At 45.2% G+C, this 6,838-nt stretch overlaps 1 pseudogene; it reads left to right on the top strand.

The window, feature by feature from the left end:
* Positions 1 to 1,660: 1,660 nt before the first annotated feature.
* LOC105089400 (DCN1-like protein 3) lies at positions 1,661 to 3,134 on the top strand (annotated as a pseudogene).
* The last annotated feature ends 3,704 nt before the right edge of the window (positions 3,135 to 6,838 follow it).

The following is a 6,838-nucleotide window of genomic DNA, read 5'->3' as shown; positions in this document are numbered from 1 at the left end:
CCATCTGGCTCTTCCTGAGTTATACTCTTTTATAAGGGTGGGGGGAGGTATTCTTGGAGGACAGAGCCCTTAACCTTTGTGTTCTGACGCCACCTCCAGGTAGATAGTGTCAGAATGGAATTAAATTGTAGGACACTCAGCTGATATGGGAGAATAGCTTGGTGTGCGGGAAAAACCCACACAAGTTGGAACTGGGTGCAGAATATTAAACCCCTGCACGCCCGTCCCCAATTCCATCTCCTCTCACCCCTGCAGAGGTAGCCACTATCTTGAGTATTTATTATTACCATTCATTTTTTAATATTTTCACTACATGTGTATGTATCCATACAAATATAGAATTCTCTTGCACGTTTACAAATTTGGCAAATAGTATTTGGCTGTAAGAATCCTTCCATAACTTAGTTTTTTTTTTTTTAACATTGTGTGATGTTTCCATGTTGATACATAGATTTCATACATTTCTTTTCACAGTTGCACAGTATTCCATGAAATAAATACACTCCCATTTATCCTGTAAATGGACAGTTAAGTAATTCCCAATATTTGCTTTTACAAATGATGCTTTGAGGCCTCTTTTGTGTATACATAGGTGCTTAGGAACCTGTTCAAGAGATGCTCTGAGGTAGCAGATGCTCTGAGGTAGCAGAACATAAGAGTGGTCAGAAGAACCTCGGGTCACCGGCCTATTCGAGGGGGTTCGTGAGAGGCCCCCTCTTCTAACTACAGATCTTCATGAAGCCAGATTTTTTTCACCAAAACAACTTACCGCAACGTACAACGTAGAAACAGATACCAAAATCCAGCTGCTTCTGCTAAGCCAGAGAGTGCAGAGATTTTCAAACATGTAAAACAATGCCACGCCGCTCACGAATCTTCCGTTTTGAAAAACACGGCTACTTGTCATTAAAATATTTTATGTTAAATTACCATTGGCTTATTACTGTTGTTAATGAGTTATTAGATGTTTTAAATTTCTCAGTTTTCATTTCTAAGATACGCACATAAACGAAAATTCTCTGGAGAGCTCATTTTTAAGGCTATAATAAGAGTCCCCCAAATTTCTGAGAACCCCTGTTCTCAGGTACATACCGCGGTGTGGAATGACCAGGGTACGGAGAGTATGAAAGTCCAGCTTCTCGAAGATGAAGAGGTGGCCGCGGAGGCGGCAGCTGGGAGCCCGGAAACGCGAGCGCCGATGGGAGGTGGTTTGGACACAGCCGGCAGCCGTCGTTTCTAGAAAGGGTTTGGAGAAAGCTCTGTGGCAGCTCTGTTGATACCAGTCAACTAGGATCCGTTCCCCTAAATGTTGGAACAGTGCTCTGAAACTCTCTGCACAATGGACCAGGGTGTTTTACTGAGTTGGCTAGCTCCTCTTGTTGCGGAAAAATGTGTTACAGCTCAGTTGTAACAGCAACCTGGATCCGGGCGAGAGACCAAGCAACACTCGGAAAGCTGGAAAACTCAGGTTTATTACACCACGATGCCCAGAAGACTTAACACTTCAAACTCTGAACCCCGCGTGTAGATTTACACAGGCATTTTATAGGCTGCCAGTTTTACACTTTGCAACATCATATGCAAATAAGGTATAACAGAAGTTGACCAACCAGGAACACGCTTTGTAGAAATAGACCAGTCAGGAGTGAGCTCCACGCGAATGAACTACTACAAATGGACCAATCAGAAGTTAGAGGAGTGGACCAATCAGAAGTGAGAGTAGTAACCAATTAGAAGTGAGAGTAATAGCCAATCAGAAGTGAGAGTAATAACCAATCAGAAGTGAGAGTAAAATAACCAATCAGAAGTGAGAGTAATAACCAATCAGGAGTGAAGGAAAGTGAGCTCAGAGAACCAATAGAATTCTAGGTGTAAGTTAGCCGCTTTAGAGGCAAAAAATGAGATAGAGCCTCTGGGCCAGGGAACCGGACGGTGCTAAGAGGAGAGCAGCGGCCCTGCGTAGGGGTCCTGCCGGTCTTTTTATGGGGCTTCTCGCTTCACCCTGGCTGATGGCATGTTGAGGCACATGGGCCAGTGGCAACGAAGGCATCCGATCCAGAGGTGGCCACTCTAGAGGCCAGGTCACCCCAGCATCGTGGGCCAGTGCGTCACCAAATGCACGAATCCGTCATCAGCTCTGGGTGGCGAGAATGGAGACCACCGTGACCCCAGGAGCGAGTCACACAGCAGGTGGGGTGCAGGCCATCATGAGGAACAGCTGCCAGCCTGTGGCAAGCCAGATGGGGTTACGCTTGTCAATGGGTCCAAAAAGGCAGAAGCTGCTACTGAGGCCCGCCAGCTGCCAGCATCCTCGGGAGATGCTGGGAGAGAGCCCCAGTCAAAGGCCGAAGGGTCTTCCTTGCAGAGGCTGGAGGAACTGTTCAGGCGCTACTAAGGACCGAGCGGGACGATGCAGTTTTGGAGGAAGGCATGGAGCGCTTGTGCAATGACCTGTATGTTGACTCCACAGAATTTCTAGTGCTGCTCTTGGCTTGGAAGTTCCAGGCTGCGACCATATGCAAAGTCACCAGGAAGGAGTTTTTTCATGGCTGCAAAACAGTAAGTGCAGACAGCATTGATGGGATCTGTGCACGATTCCCCAGCCTCTTAACGGAAGCCAAACAAGAGGATAAATTCAAGAATCTCTACCAGCTTACATCTCAGTTTGGCCAGGACTCTGAAGAAGGGCAGCAGTCACTGCATCGAGAAATAGCCATTACCCTGTGGAAATTAGTCTTTACCCAGAACGGTCCTCCGGTATTCGACCAGTGGCTAAACTTCCTAACAGAGAACCCCTTGAGGATCAAAGGCATCTCCCGGGGCACTTGGAACATGTTCCTTTTGTCACTCAGGTGATTGGCCCCGACTTCAGCATCTACAGTGAAGATGAGGCCTGGCCAGGTCTCTTCAGTACCTTTGTGGAGTGGGAAAGGGAACGAAGGAAAAGAGAAGGGGGAGAGGTGGGCTCAGGGCCGGAGGGCTTGTGTCCCGAGGAGCCGACTAGTGGCTCTGTCTCAGGAGCAGCAGCAAGGATCTGCCCGTGTCCTAAAGCCATCCGAGGAATTGGACCTTTCTGGAAATTACTGAAGATCTGGATAATTTTTACTTTACACCTTTCTCTGCCTTGTATCTGAAAGGGTTCTAAAATGCTGTATCATGTTTTAGGCATTTTCTTCACTTTTTGGCTATTTTTGTTATTCCTTTTGGGGGGGGGGTTCACCCAAAATATTGCAACCTGGTTACATGTTGTGTTTCTTTTCTTTCTTTCTTTCTTTCTTTTTTTTTTTTTTTTTTTTTTTTTTGAAGGCTTCAGATAGAATAAACCTGCCGTTTCTTGCACAAAATAGTTTTTGGGGTTTTGGGGGGGGGTTGTTTGTTTGTTTTTTTTTTTTTTGGTTGGAGAAGGTGCCAAGCAGGGAGGGGGTGGTACAGTTAGGCTGAATTATCATTACAAAGGGATACCAGTTTTGCATATTCTTGTTTCTCAGGGCAGGTCTGTACTGTGTGCAGTGCTGTTTACATGGTTGAATTTAGGTTGTAATAATTATTTTTAAAGATTTACAGAGTTGCATAGCATCAGTAACTGTTAACCACATTGTGTTAATTGCCAGGTGATTTAAAGCTCTTGGAGAGCTAAGGCCAGCCAAGAACATTTGTAGTCTAGTTATAACCCCTTTAAAGCTAATGTATCTGAAACCCTCATTTCCCCCACTTCTTGTCCTTTCCTCCTTTGACCTATTGCATTTCATGTTGAGTTTATCCATCAACGTGCCGCACCTGTCAGTCAAATGAGCAGTTGTTTTTTTAGAACACATTGTATGTACTGAGACCCACTTAAAGCATTGAATGCAGAGAAAGCAGTGCTACCTCAGTTTTGCTGGAAGTAGATTTTGATAGTTTTCTTTCTTTGATGAATATTATATTTTTTCATGTTGTAACTAGAAATACATTTTTTTTTCTGTCCATTTGCCTTGGAGCCAAAGTTTGTCTTCCTGGTGGTCAGAAAACTGGGCCTGCCAGCCAACTGACTTGAAGGAAAACTATGGTATGGAGCTCTGCTTGAATTTTTTTTTTTAATTTTTTTGAGTATCATCAGCTTACTTGTCTGGCAAGTGCGGAAGCCTGGGGCTGACCTGAACTCTGCCAAACGAATAAGAATTGTATTTCATAGTTAAACATGCACCCTTTCCCTTCTTGCTGCACCCATGTTGTCACTTAACCCCCAGAAGTTATTTATCTCCTTTGTTGATGTCAGGCTGATTTGGCGTAATGTGATGAGTGTTTAGGTTTACAGGACCCTCCTTCCCTTACCCCCAAATATGTATATATACATATATAAAAATACATTTATACGCATATATGTATCTATATTCCTTTGTTTCTTCTTTATTTTTTTTTTAAATGGGGGAGGTAGTTAGGTTTATTTATTTATTTTAATGGAAGTACTGAGAATTGAACCCAGGACCTCACGCATGCTAGGCATGCGCTCTACCACTGGGCTATAACCGCCCTGCTTTTGTTTCTTTACCTGCAAAATATGGCTACAAAATGGAGCTGCCTGCAATGTATAAAGTACAAGAAGAAGACATCATCATGGAGGCTTTTGTATCTGAATTTGGTCCATTTTCACTAAAGAGCAGATGAATTTTCCCAGCCCTTTCCTCGCAGGAGGGGTCCCAGTTCCCCAGGCTCCCCCGCAGGCTCTCCTCCCTGAGGCCAGCTCTGGCCAGACCACCACGCAGGAGCTGATGGGTCCTACCTGGTTTCAGTAGAAGGGCCTCTTGTTATTTTTCCATTAAAAAAAAAAAAAAAGTCCTCATAAAATTATACTGGAAGGTTGGGTGGCAGGAACTTGTACCGTTCAGCTTCCAACACTTCGGAAGAGACTGAAAAGGGAATCTTTTAAACAAAAAACTTGTAAAAAAAAAAAAAATCCAGCTTTCCTAGCTGTCACCAGGTTTGTCTCCTGAGCGGTCGTACCGCACAGAGAAACTGGCACTTGATATCACAAGACTTTTTATATTTTTGCCAAAATGCAGATTGTGAAATTAAATCTCATTAGAGATTTCATTTGCATTTCCCTGATGATTGATGAGCAATAAATCCCCTAGAAATTTACTTACTTATTTTTAACTATTGTAAAATACACATAATATAAAACTTGCTGTCTGAACCATTTTTAAGTGTGTGGTTCAATAGCATTAAGTATATAAATATTGTGCAACCAATCTCCAGTGCTTTATTTTTTTTTTGATGGTGTGAGATGAGGATCAAATTATCATCATCATCATCATCATCATCATCATCATCTTCTTCATCTTTGGTGTTAATTGGAAACCCAGTGGCCCCAGTGCCTTTCACTGAGTAGCCCATCCTTCTTTCAGTGATTCAGAATTTCATTTGTGTGTGATGCATGCAGTTTGTATCTATAAAAGGCGCTCTTTCTGGGCCCTCTCTTTTGGTGCATCTGTGTCAATGACACATTGTTATAATTACTACAACTTTATTATCAATCTCAAAAACTGGTAGGGCACATGTGCCCAGCCCCTCTTCAAAATTTTTTTGCTTCTGCTATTCGCTTTAAATTTTGGAATTAAACAATCAAGTTCTACAAAAATTTCTCTCAGGATTTTTTTTTTTTAAGTTGCATTGAGGAGATGGGGAAGCCTGAACCAGCCAAAGGCTGAATGTAGAAATGGGGGCCTCTGTAGAAGTGGGGGCCTCAGTGACTGGCCAGGCAGAAGAGATAAAGACAAGGGAGGTGAGAAACAGGTTGAGTTTCCAGCCGGGGCACTGGGGGCCAGTGGCAAGGGTGGAGGAGGCTTTGAGGTAGTGATTAGGTTGCAACCAAAATGGGAAACACTGGGGTTGGTAAGGGTTTTGACACCCAGCTACTTCATTCTCCATCACTGGTCCCATAAACAGGCATCCCTGACCCACCCTCGGTGGTCAGGTGGGGTCCAGTCTTGGGCCAAAACCTCATGGTGAGACCAAGGACCGGGCTTAATGTCAAGAAGAGCCAAATGCCAGGCTTTGGGGCAATGCTAATGCCAGCTCTGGGCAAGACCAGTTCACGGTCAGCTGAACAACTGTGGGTAAAAGAACAGTCAGATGAGGGCCCATGGCCTGCGCTGGGGCCGGGGGCCTCTGCGGGGAGCGGTCTGGACAGAAACTCTTGCTTTGGGGCCACACTGATGCAGAGGGCTCTTCTCTGAAAGCCTTGCTGGGAAGGAGGCTGGCCTGCCAGTCCCTCCTCTTAACCTCTCCGTCCTCCAGTACGTGGGCTGTATCAGTAAGGACAACTGGAGTTGCAAGAGAGGGAAACCCAAAGTAGAAGTTGATTTTTGACTGACCTGAACAGGAAGACCAGAGAGACATCTAGTTTCAGGCATGGCTGGATCCAGGGGCTTAAATGTTGTCAATAGGGTGCTGCCTCTCTGCCTGTCTCTCAGCTTTCTTCTTGAACTGGATCCAAAGATGGTCACTCCATAGCTCCAGGATCTCTTCCTACAAGCTTATTGATCCCAGCCGAAGGGAATGCTTCTTTCTGGAGAATTCCAGCAAACACCTCTCAGGACGGATGCTCTGTGGCCTGGCTTTGTTTATGTGAGCCAGTCACCGAGCCAATCACTCTGACCCTGATTGTCCAGGTCACCTCTCCAGCTCTGGCATGGGGGAGGGGTGAGCTCCACCCTGACCAGGTGGACTGAGAGTGGGGAGAAGTGGTTCCATAAAGGAAAATCCCCAGATGAAGAAAGGACGCAGGACAGGCAGACACAGCAGAAGCCACCGCAGGCCAGGGGAGGGGGCCTCCCTTCTCTGCCCAAGGGAAAGGAGT

The sequence above is a fragment of the Camelus dromedarius genome, chromosome 27 (assembly GCF_036321535.1).
Source record: "Camelus dromedarius isolate mCamDro1 chromosome 27, mCamDro1.pat, whole genome shotgun sequence".
NCBI classification, from domain to species: domain Eukaryota; kingdom Metazoa; phylum Chordata; class Mammalia; order Artiodactyla; family Camelidae; genus Camelus; species Camelus dromedarius.
The sequence above is the reverse complement of the archived record's forward strand: the minus strand, read 5'-3'. Positions and strand labels throughout refer to the sequence as shown.